This window comes from Haematobia irritans, chromosome 5 (assembly GCF_050003625.1).
Source record: "Haematobia irritans isolate KBUSLIRL chromosome 5, ASM5000362v1, whole genome shotgun sequence".
Taxonomy (NCBI): Eukaryota; Metazoa; Arthropoda; class Insecta; order Diptera; family Muscidae; genus Haematobia; species Haematobia irritans.
The window spans coordinates 112,426,511-112,443,837 of NC_134401.1; the positions used below are offsets into that span (position 1 = coordinate 112,426,511).

A 17,327-nucleotide genomic window follows, 5' to 3' on the forward strand; every position below is an offset into this window, starting at 1 on the left:
TAAATAAATTTATGTGTATATTATAAAATTATTTATGTATGTTTATACTCGACTCGTTCTTCTCTTGTTAGAGTTTTTGAATTCCTTCCAAGGTTAGGTTAGGTTATGTGGCAACCCGATGTATCAGGCTCACTTAGACTATTCAGTCCATTGTGATACCACAGTGGTGAACTTCTCTCTTATCACTGAGTGCTGCCCGATTCCATGTTAAGCTCAATGACAAGGGACCTCCTTTTTATAGCCGAGTCCGAACGGCGTTCCACATTCCAGTGAAACCACTTAGAGAAGCTTTGAAACCCTCAGAAATGTCACCAGCATTACTGAGGTGGGATAATCCACCGCTGAAAAACTTTTTGGTGTTCGGTCGTAGCAGGAATCGAACCCACGACCTTGTGTATGCAAGGCGGGCATGCTAACAATGGTTATTCCTTCCAAAATTTCAAACTTTTATACCAAAAACAGTTTTTTATTACAAAATTGTTATTTTTGCAATAAAAAATAATATTTTATCCAAAAGGTCAGTCCATTTTGTTTATATCAATCACTGTTTCTGACTTAAATTTTTAATAACCCACATTTCGAAGTTTCATTATAAAAATTTAATATAGTGTAAATAGTAATGTGTAAATTAAAAAAAACAATTGGTGTTTGGTCGGAGCAGGGATTGAACCCACGACCCTTTGCATGTACGGCAGACATGCTAACCACTGCTCCACGTTGCCAACACGTGTGTGTTTCTGTTAAATAATGTTATGTTTGCATGGGCTCGTGGGCGCTGCAAACTATGCTATATAAATGTAACTTATAACGATAATTGTCTACTGGTGACTATAACAGCTACGTAGCTCAGTGGTAGTGTGTTGGCTTACAAAATGTATGGTCCTCGGTTCGATTCTCCGTCCAGGCGAAAGGTAAAATTTAAAAAATTATAAAATTGAATAATTTCTTCAACATTATTTGTATTACAGAAAAAGGTGCCAAGAACTAAAAAATTTCGTGGAAGTGAAAATTATGTTAGGGAATGAGCACAATCTTCTTTGGGGAAAATTCTTCTAAGCATATTATATTTTTGGGCTCAAAATGCTTCCAAACATATAATATGTTCACATTAAACAAACATATTAATGTTTCGGCAGTATCCAATAATATATATGCTTCCTGCAAACTATGTTTGGAACATATGTTAGAGAGGCGATTTTTTTTGAGGGTGTATAGATCATTTTGTCAAAATTTTATTTCTATAGAAAATTTTGTCAAAATATTATTTCTATAGAAATTTTTGTCAAAATTATATTTCGATAGAAAATTTTGTCAAATTTTATTTCCATAGAAAATTTTGTCAAATTTTATTTCCATAGAAAATTTTGTCAAAAAATTTAGTTCTATTGAAAATTTTGTAAAAATTTTTAATTCTATTGAAAATTTTGCCAAAATTTGTTTTTTGCATAGACAATTTTATTACCATAGGAAATTTTGTCAAATTTTTATTCTATAGGAAATTTTGTCAAAATTTTATTTCTAATAACTCTATTTAATCTATATAGAGTAATTGTGATGAAAAAGTACCAACTGGCTCGCGGTCGTGCTACGATGCTTTTGGCAGTCGAAATGTATCAAAAAAAAAATCACAAAAGTGTCAACTCTGTCAACCCTGGTATCAACTCGATATAGAACGGATCTCACAAACCAGAAAATTGAATATGCTGGACCTCATGAATTTAATGAACTGTCGCAAGTTCTTGGGACACTGCTAGAATTTATTTTTTTAAACCCCGATAAAAAATATATTTTACAGAGAATTGAAACGCTATTTAAAAAATTTTATTGTTTTATCTCTTTGTTTAAAATAAAGTAATTTCAAAATGTTCATCAATTGACACTAGAAAAATTACCAAATAGTCTCTATTAAAGCCGTGAAGGCGCATAGACGAATATATTTTTCTAAATATTGAATTATTGAATTAAATAAATAAATAATAAATAAACAAGTATATATGGCCGTAAGTTCGGCCAGGACGAATCTTATGTACCCTCCACCATGGATAGGGTAGAAACTTCTACGAAAAACTGTCATCCACAATCGAATTACTTGGGTTGTGGTACACCCAGAAAAAAGGGGCTCTAATGCCAACTGAACTTTATTTTAGTTCATGAAGTTTAGTTGATTTTAGTTAAACTTTGCACAATATGAGTAAATGTTCCTTATTTGAATAATTTTTTGCTAACTTTAATGACGTGAACTAAAAATAAGAAAAAAAGTTTTACACAAATATAGTGCACAATTTTACAAAAAAAACAAGTATATACAGCAGTAAGTTCGGCCGGGCCGAATCTTAAATACCCACCACCATGAACCAAATATTAGGGTTTCCTTTGAAATTTCAGGAGGGCTTGAGGACTTGAGGACACAACCCGAAGATAAATTTAAAGATTTCACCTATGAGGACTATATCAGATTCTGGATTTATAAGAACCATTTTTGTTTGAGGTTTAGAGGAATCATTAACATCTCTTGTAAGTGTGCAAGAAAATTATAAAATAACGTCTTGATTTGAAATCTTAAATCTGTAGAAGTAAAATCTGGAAATTTTACATTGAGTTTCAAGCAATTTTCATGATCAGTGCGCCTTCTACACCCTCAAGAAGTGAAGTCGGTCTATATGGAGGCATTACCAAATGGACCGATAAAAACTTAATCCGATACACGTTTTTGTGAGCCTAAAATACCAGAATATTTACAATTTCAGGCATATCAGATAAAAACTACGGTTTCTAGAAACCCAAGGAGTTAAATCGGGAGATCGTTCTTATGGGGGCTATACTAAAATATGGACCGATACTCACCATTTTCGACACACCTCTTTGTGACCCGAAAATACCTCTAGATTTCCAATTTCAGGCAAATAGGATAAAAAACTTCGGATTCTAGAAGCCCAAGAAGTAAAATTGGGGAATCGGTCTATATGGGGGCTATACCAAAATATGGATCGATACTCACCATTTTCGGCACACCTCTTTATGGTCCTAAAATACCTCTACATTTCCAATTTCAGACAAATTGGATAAAAACTACGGTTTCTATAAGCCCAAGACCCCAAATCGGGAGATCGGTCTATATGGGGGCTATACCATAATATGGACCGATACTCACAATTTTTGGCACACGTATTTGTGGTCCTACAATACCTCTAGATTTCCAATTTCAGGTAAATTGAATAAAAACTGCGGTTTCTATAAGCCCAAGAAGTAAAATCGGGAGATCGGTCTATATGGGGGCTATACCAAAATATGGACCGATACTCACAATTGTTGGCACACGTATTTGTGGTCCTACAATACCTCTAGATTTCAAATTTCAGGTAAATTGAATAAAAACTGCGGTTTCTATAAGCCCAAGAAGTAAAATCGGGAGATCGGTCTATATGGGGGCTATACTAAAACGTGGACCGATACTCACCATTTTTGGCACATCTCTTTATGGTCATAAAATACCTCCAGATTTCAAATTTCAGGCAAATTGGATAAAAACTACGATTTCTATAAGCCCAAGACCCCAAATCGAGAGGTCGGTTTATATGGGGACTATATCAAAACCTGGACCGATATAGCCCATCTTCGAACTTGACCTGCCTGCAGACAAAAGACGAGCTTGTGCAAAATTTCAGCACGATTGCTTCATTATTGAAGTCTGTAGCGTGATTACAACAGACAGACAGACAGACAGACAGACGGACAGACGGACATCGTTATATCGTCTTAGAATTTCTCCCTGATCAAGAATATATATACTTTATATAGTCGGAAATCGATATTTCGATGCGTTACAAACGGAATGACAAACTTATTATACCCCCGTCACCATTCTATGGTGGTGGGTATAATAAAATAGTTCATATTTTCCTAAAATGGCAGAAGTTTGCTTAAATTGAGGTCATAAGTCTCTCAAATGAGTAAATTTTACTAACATTGTACCTGTCATGAACTTCGTATAGCGCTAAAGGCATTTTAACAATTTTTAAATCCAATTTTTTCTTTCAACATATGAAATTTTCTTAAACAAGAGAAAAAAATAAATAATTTTTAATAAATTTTCTTCAATTTGACAAAAAGTATTAACTTATTTGTAACATGTTGCAATTGGAAAACTATTTTAGTTAAAATTTTCTAAAATAAACCTACATTTTCTTCAACGGTGGGTTCACTTTTTTTTGGGTGTATCTTAAATCGTTTTCTAAATTGTGAGTTAGTCCATATGTGGTATACATTAGACAAAAAAGGTATGTGTAGGTAAGTCTACAAATAATTACGAATCGATATGGACTTTTGCACGGTACGTAGGGAGCCAGAATTGAAATATGGGGGTCGCTTACATGGGGGCTAAATACAATTATGAACTTGATATGGACCAATTTTTGTGTGATTGGAAATCGCTTTATCTGAGGGCTATACATGGGTTAGATTAGGTTAGGTGGCAGCCCGATGTATCAGGCTCACTTAGACTATTCAGTCCATTGTGACACCACATTGGCGAACTTCTCTCTTATTACTGAGTGCTGCCCGATTCTATGTTAAGCTCAATGACAAGGGACCTCCTTTTTATAGCCGAGTCCGAACGGCGTTCCACATTGCAGTGAAACCACTTAGAGAAGCTTTGAAACCCTCAGAAATGCCACCAGTATTACTGAGGTGGGATAATCCACCGCTGAAAAACTTTTTGGTGTTCGGTCGAAGCAGGAATCGAACCCACGACCTTGTGTATGCAAGGCGGGCATGCTAACCATTGCACCACGGTGGCTCCACGAGGGCTATACATAACTGTAGACCGATATGGACATAGTTAGGCATGGTTGTTAACGGCCATATACTAGCACACTGTACCAAGAGGCTCCAAAACCAAATCTCGGGATCGGTTTATATGGGGGCTATATATGATTATGGACTGATATGGACCACTTTTGGCATGGTTGTTAAATATCATATACTACCACCACGTACCAAATTTCAACCAGATCGGATGAATTTTGCATCTCCAAAAGGCACCGGAGGTCAAATCTGGGTTCGGTTTATATGGGGGTTATATATAATTATGGACCGATTAATTATGGCCTGATATGAACCAATTCCTGCATGGTTGTTGGATACCATATACTAACATCACGTACCAAATTTCAACCGAATCGGATGAACTTTGCTCTTCCAAGGGGCTGCGGAGGTCAAATCTGGGTTCGGTTTATATGGGGGTTATATATAATTATGGACCGATTTCGACCAATTTGTGCGTGGGTGTTTGAAGCCATATATTAACACCACGTACCAAATATCAACTGAATCAGATGAATTTTGGTCTTCCAAGAGGCTATGGAGGTCAAATCTGGTGATCGGTTTATATGGGGGCTATATATAATTATGGACCGATGTGGACCAATATTCGCATGGTTATTAGAGACCATATACTAACACCATGTACCAAATTTCAGCCGGAGCGGATGAAATTTGCTTCTCTTAGAGGCTCCTCAAGCCAAATCGGGGGATCGGTTTATATGGGGGCTATATATAATTATTGACCGATGTGGACCAATTTTTGCATGGTTATTAGAGACCATATACTAACACCATGTACCAAATTTCAGCCGGATCGGATGAAATTTGCTTCTGTCAGAGGGTCTGCAAAGCCAAATTTGGGGGTCCGTTTATGTGGGGGCTATACGTAAAAGTGGACCGATATGGCCCATTTGCAATACCATCCGACCTACATCAATAACAACTACTTGTGCCAAGTTTCAAGTCGATAGCCTGTTTCGTTCGGAAGTTAGCGTGATTTCAACAGACGGACGGACGGACGAACGGACATGCTCAGATCGACTCAGAATTTCACCACGACCCAGAATATATATACTTTATGGGGTCTTAGAGCAATATTTCGATGTGTTACAAACGGAATGACAAAGTTAATATACCCCCATCCTATGGTGGAGGGTATAAAAATAATAAATAAAAATTTAAAATAATAAATGAAAATTTGTATATATAATATGTGTTTAAGTACATAGTTTTTTCTTTATTGAGCCTTTTCGGATTACAATGGTTTACATTGTAACATAATTTTGTTTTTTTAAATACTATAAATAAAGGAATGCAATCAAAATGGTGTCTCAATGCAAATGCAAACAGTTCACTCCTGGGCTATTTTTTTTATTTTTTTTTATTTAAACTATATAAAACTATAGAAGTCGATATATTCATGGTTATACTCGATTTGAGACAAATAATTTATAATTGCACTAAGAACGCAATCTTGTTTTGGGAGAAAATGCTTCCAAACATACAACATTTTGTGTGGGTCAAAGTGTTTCCAAACATATTATATGTTCACAGAAAAAAACATCATCATTTTTCCAAAAATATATGTGCATCCCGTAAAAAAGGTTTATGTTAGAGAAGTGATCTATTTTTGAGGGTATATACTCTTTGACGTTTTTTTATTCTTTTCTCCAAATACACAAATTAATGTTAAAATTCACTAATGTTTAGATGGAAGCATATAACATTTTTGGAGGGAGCCTCATTGATGTACCAGACACATACTCAATGTACTCATACAAACAAGCACATTCATCCACATGTTGATCTCCTTCGCCTTCCTTTCTTCATACTCTCTCTCTCTCTCTAATATATTTAAACATATCTCTCTCTAATATATTTAAACATATATTTGTTCATACGAAATTTTTAAAGTAATATATAATATATGTTTCAAACATTTTCTACTAGTTTATGAACATGCTTGCTCATAAAAATAATGTGTTAAAAAATTTACTTTCGAACAAATATTTGTTAACATAGAAACATATTAACTATTTTTTCCTCCGTGTTCAATATATAGTCTTTATGCACATCATAAATGAAAAAAAACCCCTTTGTTTAATTTTTTCTAGAATTTAATAAAATTAAAATATGGTAAATTTATGGCAATCTGTTTTAAAACTAAAATTCTCAAATTCACACAAATACCTTTTAATTTACAAGAGTTGCGAAATATATGTTTCTAGTTTTACAACTTAATATGAAATTTTTTTAAAAACAAACTTGTTACATTTTACACCAGTTAAAGTTTCATAATCACGTGGTTCTAATGTGTGCACAACGCTCATTTATATAGAGATGGGGGTAGCAGTAATTTCTTGGCTCGTTTTTTTCTCTTACAGGCAATTTCGAAAGAGATTGCGGTCAGTCATGAGTTATTTTTTAACACATTACCGGCCCGTAGTTTTTTCTTCTATTCAATAAAAATAAAATTATCCATAATCTCTTCCACTTGGAAACTCGAAATATTCTAAAACGACAAAATCAGCAGCAGCAGTTTCTAAAAACAGGTTCATATTTTATTTGTCTTGAAATGGCGTCTAGAAGTCCGACCCTTTGTTCGACCGTTCGTCTGTCTATCTATTCGTCTGCTCATTCACCCATTTGCAAACTCTCTTGTATTATCCATTAACATTGAAATGTAAATTAATTGTGAAATGTTAAATAAAAACAAACAAAATGAAAACAAAAAATGACAAGTGATTTAATAGGGATAGAAAAACAAGAGAACCAAAAAAAACAACAAATATCCAAATAATGTTAATTGTTTACCTTAAATATTCTACAATACAAATGAATTTCAATATCAAACATAATAGAATTTGGAATTTTGCCGCAAATCTTGGTATTTGTTACAACAAAATATACTTAAATATAAATTAAAAATAAACAAAAAAGTCTTAAATACAAATTTTCGATTAGATATGTAGATAGATAAGTTTTGTTTGTATACGTTACGTTTTTAAGCAAGTGGTTTGAAGCATAAGCTTCCATTGTATTATTGCATGTGACTGACAAGGTTAAGTTCTTTTTTTTTCGATTCCATACAACAAATATAAATATTTTTAATTAGAAACTAGAGAGAAATGTTTAGACAAACACTCTTTCCACAGAGTTCTTTTATCAGGTGTGTTGGTCACTCAATAGTATGCTCAGTAGGTCAAGTTTAAATAAACAAATTATTTTATGTTACGAAATTAGTGTTTCATACTAGCGGCAAACGTCACTTAATCTATAGAAGATAAAACGAATATGTTTGATATAAATTTAATTAGATTTGTTTGAAATCAAACTAAATTTATTTTTTAATAAAAAAATTAAGAAAAATTTGATAAAATCCAATAAAATAAAATAAATAAAATAAATTTATATTTAAAAAAACTTTGTGAGGTGTATACTTATTTGTATATAATTTCGTTTTATAAAAAATTAACACAAACTCATATGACGGGAATTATTTGTAGAAGATTTAAATATAATTTATAATAAAAAAAAAACAAGTATATATGGCAGTAAGTTCGGCCAGGCCGAATCTTATGTACCCTCCACCATGGATTGCATTGAAACTTCTACTAAAGACTGTCATCCACAATCGAATTACATGGGTTGTGGTATTTTAAATCGTTTTCTAAATTGTGAGTTAGTCCATACGTGGTATACATTAGACCAAAAAAGTTGTGTAGGTAAGTCTACAAATAATTACGAATCGATATTGACTTTTGCACGGTACTTAGGGAGCCAGAATTGAAATATGGGGGTCGCTTATATGGGGACTATATACAATTATTGATATGGACCAATTTTTGTGTGATTGGGGATCGATTTATCTGAGGGCTATATATAACTATAGACCGATATGGACCTAGTTATTCATGGTTGTTAACGGCCATATACTAGCACAATGTACCAAATTTCAACTGACTCGGATGAAATTCGCTCCTCCAAGAGGCTCCAAAACCAAATCTCGGGATCGGTTTATATGGGTGCTATATATAATTATGGACTGATATGGACCACTTTTGGCATGGTTGTTAAATATCATATACTACCACCACGTACAAAATTTCAACCAGATCGGATGAAATTTACTTCTCCAAAAGGCACCGGAGGTCAAATCTGGGGATCGGTTTATATGGGTGCTATATATAATTATGGACTGATATGAACCAATTCCTGCATGGTTGTTGGATACCATATACTAACATCACGTACCAAATTTCAACCGAATCGGATGAATTTTGCTCTTCCAAGGGGCTCCGGAGGTCAAATCTGGGGATCGGTTTATATGGAGGCTATATATAATTATGGACCGATTTCGACCAATTTTTGCATGGGAGTTTGAGGCCATATATTAACACCACGTACAAAATTTCAACCGGATCGGATGAATTTTGCTCCTCTAAGAGGCGCCGGAGGTAAAATCTAGGGATCGGTTTATATGGGAGCTATAATATATAATTATAGACCGATACGGACCAATGTTTGCATAGTTGTTGGAGACCATATACTAACACCACGTACCAAATTTCAATCGGATCGGATGAATTTTGCTCCTCTAAGAGGCGCCGGAGGTCAAATCTAGGGATCGGTTTATATGGGGGCTATAATATATAATTATAGACCGATATGTACCAAAGTTTGCATAGTTGTTGGATACCATATACTAACACCACGTACCAAATTTCAATCGGATCGGATGAATTTTGCTCCTCCAAGAGGCTGCGGAGGTGATATGGACCGATTCGGACCAATTTGTGGATGGTTGTTAGAGACTGTAAAAGTGGTCCAATATGGTCCATTTGCAATACCATCCGACCTACATCAATAACAACTACTTCTGCCAAGTTTACTTCTGCCAAGTTGTTTCGTTCGGAAGTTAGCGTGATTTCAACAGACGGACGGAAGGACTGGCATGCTTAGATCTACTCAGAATTTCACCACGACCCAGAATATGTATACTTTAGCAATACTTAAAGCAATATTTCGATGTGTTACAAATGGAATGACAAACCCAGTAAAAAAGCGTCGCCAAAAAATTAATTAAAATGTTCTTTTTGGATCCGGAAGTGGTGCAAAATTGACGCAGAAGCGATGAATTTAACATGGGGTTGTCATAGGACGGAAGTCCTCAATTTCAACAGCCGTTGCACTGAATTTGCAACACTTCTTTAGGTGTGAACCGAATTCAATGTTTTGGATGTAAATTAAAAAATTCTCTGATATTTTGTTAAATAAATATTTTTTTATAATATTTAATGGATTCTAACGCTTTTGACCTCAAATATTTTCAAAAATTCAAAATTTTTCCAGATTGGATTTAGCATTTTTGTCGACAAAATTTAAATGATTTGTACCATTTTATGAATTCTTACTCTGTTTATACCCTGCGCCACACTGTGGAACAGGGTATTATAAGTTAGTGCATATGTTTGTAACACCCAGAAGGAGACGAGATAGACACATGGTGTCTTTGGCAATAATGCTCAGGGTGGGTCCCTGAGTCGATATAACAATGTCCGTCTGTCCGTCCGTCCGTCTGTCTGTGAACACATTTTTGTGATCAAAGTCTAGATCGCAATTTAAGTCCAATCGCCTTAAAATTTGGCACATGTTCCTAATTTGGGTCAGAATAGAACCCTATTGATTTTGGTTTGATATAGTATCGAAAATGTGGATTTACAAAGTGGTGCAGGGTATAATATAGTCTGCCCCGCCCGACTTTAGACTTTCCTTACTTGTTTTAACCTATTAGAAACAAAAAAAGTTAAAATTATCCATTAAAAGTATGAAAAAACCAAGTTATAAAAAATTTAATTAAAAGAACTTCCTGGGTAGTTAAAATAAAGAACATCATTGGGAGTGCATCTTTTGGAAGTGCTTTTAAAGTCGTGCCTTTGAAAGAACTTCCAATTTTTTTTGCTGGGAAGTTAGTATACCCCCATCCTATGGTGGAGGGTATAAAAATAAGAAAAATTTGATAAAATCCAATTAAACAAAAAAAATTTATATTTAAAAGACTTATTTGGATATAATTTCTTTTAATAAAAAACTAACTCAAACTCATATTAAAGAAAGTATTTGTAGAAGATCAAATATCTAACCATAGAAACACACAAATAAATGGCAATGAACCCTATGGTATTTTTGTTTTTCTTTGTTATTGAAATGACAAAAAGTTTCACTTTTTATTCAGTTTTCTCCTTAATCTTCTTCAGAACTTGATACACCTTTTGAGGCTTATTTAAGGTCTATTGTAATGAAAAAAGAAAAAATAAATTATTTAATATTTATGTAAATTAACAAAATATATCAAATGCGTGTGACCAAAGAACTTAAATTAAGATTTAATTTGGAAATTAGTTAAGCATTTCAATAAGAAGAGTGAACATGGAAGGCCAGACAAATATTTTTTTTTTTTTTGTAATTGGAAGAGATCGTCTTCTTTACAACAAAGCAAGATAATGTATTTTCTTTTAAAATGAATTTGATAATTAGGGAACTTACCGGTGTTTAAAAGAGAGAGAGAGAGAGAGAGAGAGAGAGAGAGAGCGATTTAAATATCAACAATTTTGTTTTTACGGTTTTTTGAACATTTCCCGTCAATCCGTCTGTCTTTACGAATTTGCTGGGTGATTAGTGAAAGGCCAACCAACCCAGGCAGTGACATTTTAAAGCGTAACTGATCGCCAATGCATTTTAATGACAGCTATTAAACAATTTTTTGTTTATAATTTTTTTCTTCTTTATTTAATATTATTTTTTGTTTATTTTTTACCCTATACTATAAGATGGAGGTTATAATAAAACTGTAATTCATTTGTATGTTGTTGCCCATATCTTGTGTACGGTACATAGTTCCTAGCCATAGTTAACTAAATCGCTTCGCTGTTCTCTAGTATGTTCGTGTGCCCAGGCAACAATATTAGGTAAATATTGTACTGCTCAGCCATCTCGTTGAGGGATGTGCGATAGTCTATGGCCGTTTTCGAGTTAAGGAACACAGAGTCCAAGGGTTGACTGTCTGAGTATATATTTATGCCAACATATATTGGAATAGAGGTGTGCACGTGACACGAAATTGTAGTGACTCACGAAAATTTTCGTGATTCGTGCGCGGGCCGTGATATTTTTCGTGAGTCACGATATTTTTCGTGAGTCACGACGTTTTCGTGCGTGAGTTTTCTTTTTATACCCACCACCATAGAATGGCGACGGGGGTATAATAAGTTTGTCATTCCGTTTGTAACACATCGAAATATCGATTTCCGACTATATAAAGTATATATATTCTTGATGAGGGAGAAATTCTAAGACGATATAACGATGTCCGTCTGTCTGTCTGTTGTAATCACTCGTCTTTTGTCTGCAGGCAGGACAAGTTCGAAGATGGGCTATATCGGTCCAGGTTTTGATATAGTCCCCATATAAACCGACCTCCCAATTTGGGGTCTTGGGCTTATAGAAATCGTAGTTTTTATCCAATTTGCCTGAAATTTGAAATCTAGAGGTATTTTATGTCCATAAAGAGGTGTGCCAAAAATGGTGAGTATCGGTCCATGTTTTGGTATAGCCCTCATATAGACCGATCTCCCGATTTTACTTCTTGGGCTTATAGAAACAGCAGTTTTTATTCAATTTACCTTAAATTGGAAATCTAGAGGTATTGTAGGACCACAAATACGTGTGCCAAAAATTGTGAGTATCGGTCCATATTTTCGTATAGCCCCCATATAGACCGATCTCCCGATTTTACTTCTTGGGCTTTTAGAAACCCCAGTTTTTATTCAATTTACCTGAAATTGGAAATCGAGAGGTACTTTAGAATCGTAAAGAGGTGTGCCAAAAATGGTGAGCATCGGTCCATGTTTTGGTATGGTCCCCATATAAAATGGCCTCCCGATTTGGGGTCTTGGGCTTATAGAAACCGTAGTTTTTATCCTATTTGCCTGAAATTGGAAATCTAGAGGTATTTTAGGACCCTGTGCCGAAAATAGTGAGTATCGATCCATATTTTGCTATAGCCCCCATATAGACCGATTTCCCGATTTTACTTCTTGGGCTTCTAGAATCCGAAGTTTTTATCCTATTTGCCTGAAATTGGAAATCTAGAAGTATTTTCGGGTCATAAAGAGGTGTGCCGAAAACGGTGAGTATCGGTCCATATTTTAGTATATCCCCCATAAGAACGATCTCCCGATTTAACTCCTTGGGTTTCTAGAAACCGTAGTTTTTATCTGATTTGCCTGAAATTGTAAATATTCTGGTATTTTAGGCTCACAAAAACGTGTATCGGATTAAGTTTTTATCGGTCCATTTGGTAATGCCTCCATATAGACCGACTTCACTTCTTGAGGGTGTAGAAGGCGCACTGATCATGAAAATTGCTTGAAACTCAATGTAAAATTTCCAGATTTTACTTCTACAAATTTAAGATTTCAAATCAAGACGTTAATTTATAATTATCTTGCACACTTACAAGAGATGTTAATGATTCCTCTAAAACTCAAACAAAAATGGTTCTTATAAATCCAGAATCTGATATAGTCCTCATAGGTGAAATCTTTAAATTTATCTTCGGGAAGTGTCCTCAAGCCCTCCTGAAATTTCAAAGGAAACCCTAATATTTGGTTCATGGTGGTGGGTATTTAAGATTCGGAACGGCCGAACTAAGTGCTGTATATACTTGTTTTCTGTTTTTCGTGAGTGTTCGTGAGCGTGAGTCCTACCAAACAATATCGTGCATGAGTGTGCGTGAGTATGATTTTAAGTTCCATTCAATTTGGAGCCATGCATCCACTTCGTTTGGTACATCTGGCACTATTTTGAAGACCGAGCCGCTAGCGCCACGGTACAGCTGTTATTGCATCTTAAGATGTAGGGTATACGTGCTTCGGCTTGGGCAAACTCAGTGCCATTTTCACTTGTTTCTTTTATGTCTTTAGACAATTAATGTTATAATAGCTTTATATTAACCACTTTGCTCACTAGTTTTTTTTTTTTTTTTTTTTTTTTTTTTTTTTTTTTTTAATAATAAGCTTTTTTCTTTGGCATTTTGTTTTTATACTTTTTTATTTTTTTTATTATTACGCATATTTCTCGATTGCGTTTGCATTGTTTTATGCCAGGGCAATTTTATGTTTCGATTCAAAACGTTTTTATACATCAACAATGAATTAATGTATAAACGAGTTGTTTTTTGTTTAACACAAATTCCAAATACGACATTCATGTGTGAGAGAAGGTACATAGTATTACTAATCGATTCGGTATTTTTATTTGTGTTTTCAATTTGACTTAATTGTTCAATTAATACATATTGCATTTCGTTTATTTAAAATAGTAGAGGACAGCTATTAGCAAATATTTTTGCACGAATGTAATCTGCAACTATTTGGGTGCATTCCCGTACAATAGCTTTCCCCGGGCCATAATTAATGGTATATATTTTTTAAAAAGTCCACTGGATTGGCATCAGGCGAATTATACAACTACTGTGTGGACGCAAAAAGTATCGTATATAGTTTTTTTAGCCATGTCGATACATCATAATATACGACCGAAATGTTTGCGAACCCATGGCTCCTTTCAAAATATATTCTCGATAAAAAGTCTTATTTACACTGAAAAAAAATATTTACGTGATATTAAAGATTATGCAACCTAAATTTTAGGATGCGCAATTTACAAAATAATAACGACAAATTTCTTTAAAATAATGATTTCTTTAAAATTAAAATAATGCGTCCCTCCGTTAATTAAAACAAAGTTTATGATCTTTTCTTAGAAAGTTTTTTCATTAAATTTAGGACACAAATGTTGTAAATTTGCGTCCCTCCGTTAAAGTAGCATGTCTTTGAACTAAGGTAAATTTTCCTTAAAATAAAGAAAAACACATTTTTGATTTAAAGAAATCACCCTTAAATTAACTGAACTCTTGAATCTTTAGATTTAAGATAAAAAGCTTCAAATATAGGCTAAAACCTATTTTGAGAATTTAGCATCTTTGGTTAAAGTTTTTTTTTTTGGAATTAAGAAAACATTTGTACCTTGAGGTATCCTCTATAATTTGGATTTTTAAAGTGGCATTTGTTTGTACGTGAATAGCTTTATTAATATACTGCGAAAAGAAAATGAAAATTCGATAAATGAGATCTTAATCCTAATTTTAATTTTATTGATCCTAGATTTAAGGTCTTTATTTTAAAGGAGCCGCATTTTTGGCTCGAAATCAATACCAAAAATCCTTAAGAGAAGGTCAAAATCTTTGGATCCAAGTCATCTCAATAATGGTGCTTGCCGCACCATTATTCATTACTTCAGGTGGCCTTTCGTAGGGTTTCTTATGGACGCTCGATTATTTTGGGAGTTTAAGATTTGCTTCATTGAATGATTTTTCTTATCGGAGAACACCATGATCGAAATTTCACTACGCTCGTGCACCATAGCCATATTCTTTAGCAATGCTATCAGTATTATTATAACACGATTACCACTCTTCCCATAAATAATCTACCAAAATTTGAAGAAAAATTGACCTACAATCTATAAAAATAATCTGTATTTTCAGTGTTTTACCGATTTTAGCTTGTGCCAGCAAGGGCAAGTTATACTTGTACAAAAATGAAGTGGTAAATTTTCCACCATGCAACTTTGATAGTATGACCTAACACGAACATTTAAACTCTTAAAGATATTGAATTTATAGACAATTTTGTCAAACTTTTATTTCTATAGAAAAAATTGTCAAAAGTTTATTTCTATAGAAAATTTTGTCAAAATTTTATTTCTATAAAAAATTTTGTCAAAAATTTATTTCTTTAGAAAATTTTGTCAAAATTTTATAGAACATTTTGTCAAAATTTTATAGAAAATGTTGTCAAAATTTTATAGAAAATATTGTCAAAATTTTATTTCTATAAAAAATTTTGTCAAAATTTTATTCTATAGAAAATTTTGTCACAATTTTATTTCTATAGAAATTTTGTCAAAATTTTATTTCTATAGAAAATTTTGCTAAAATTTTGTTTTTATAGACAATTTTGTCAAAATTTTATTTCTATAAAAAATTTTGTCAAAATTTTATTCTATAGAAAACTTTGTCAAAATTTTATTTCTTTAGAAATTTTGTCAAAATTTTATTTCTATAGAAAATTTTGTCAATATTTTATTTGTATAGAGAATTTTGTCAACATTTTATAGAAAATTTTGTCAAAATTTTATTTCTATAAAAAATTTTGTCAAAATTTTATTCTATAGAAAATTTTGTCACAATTTTATTTCTATAGAAAATTTTGCTAAAATTTTGTTTTTATAGATAATTTTGTCAAAATTTTATTTCTATAGAAAATATTGTCAAAATTTTATTTCTATAGAAAATTTTGTCAAAATTTTATTTTTATAGAAATTTTGTCAAAATTTTATTTCTATAGAAAATTTTGTCAATATTTTATTTGTATAAAAAGTTTTGTCAAATATATTTGAGCAAAGCGCCTTAGATGGTTTGATGGATGGCCGTTTCGGAGCAACCACATTGATCATCAGCATTCTCCACTTGCAGCGAAACCATCAACCAATTATCAGAAAAGTAAATTACACTTGAACCTCCCGAAAAAAGTTTTTTGTATACTAAAAAAAACAATTACGAAACATACTTTTCCTCTGCTGGTTAAGCTCCTCTTGTAGTTTAGTCAACGCATGGTTTAAACTGAAATAAAAAAATGACAAATTTTTCCATAGGAATAAAATTTTGACAAAAATTTCTATCGAAATAAAATTTTGGTTATTTTCGCCATATATTTATACCCACCAACATAGAATGGTGATGGGGGTATAATAAGTTTGTCATTCCATGTGTGATACATCGAAATATCGATTTCCGACTATATAAAGTATATATATTCTTGATCAGGGAGAAATTGTAAGACGATATAAGCATGTCCGTCCGTCTGTCTGTCTGGCTGTCTGTCTGTTGTAATCACGCTACAACCTTCAATAATGGCGTTATCCTCCTGAAATTTGGTACAGATTCGTTTTTTGTTTGCAGGCAGGTCAAGTTCGAAGATGGGTTATATCGGTCCAAGTTTTGATATAGTCCCCATATAAACCGATTTCCCGATTTGGGGTCTTGGGCTTATAAAAACCGTAGTTTTTATCCAGTGTGCCTGAAATTAAAAATCTAGAGGTAATTGAGGACCATAAAAAGGTGTGCCGAAATTGATGCCCATCGGTCCATGTTTTGGTATAGCCCCCATATAGACCGATCTCCCGATTTTGCTTTTTGGGCGTCTAGAAACTGTATTTATTACCCGATTTGCCTGAAATTGGAAATCTAGAGGTATTTTGGGACCCCAAATATGTGTGTCGAAATTGAGGTGTATCGGTCCATTTTTTGGTATAACCCCCTTATAGACCAATCTCTCGGTCTTACTTCTTGGGCGTCTAAAGACTATATTTTCTAGCCGATT

General features: G+C 33.3%; 1 protein-coding gene across 8 annotated transcripts in view; it reads left to right on the forward strand.

Annotated features, from left to right (window-relative positions):
- Amph (amphiphysin) overlaps window positions 1–17,327 on the forward strand; it is a 195,322-nt gene that overhangs the window by 110,874 nt on the left and 67,121 nt on the right. The gene's annotated exons all lie outside the window — the stretch shown is intronic.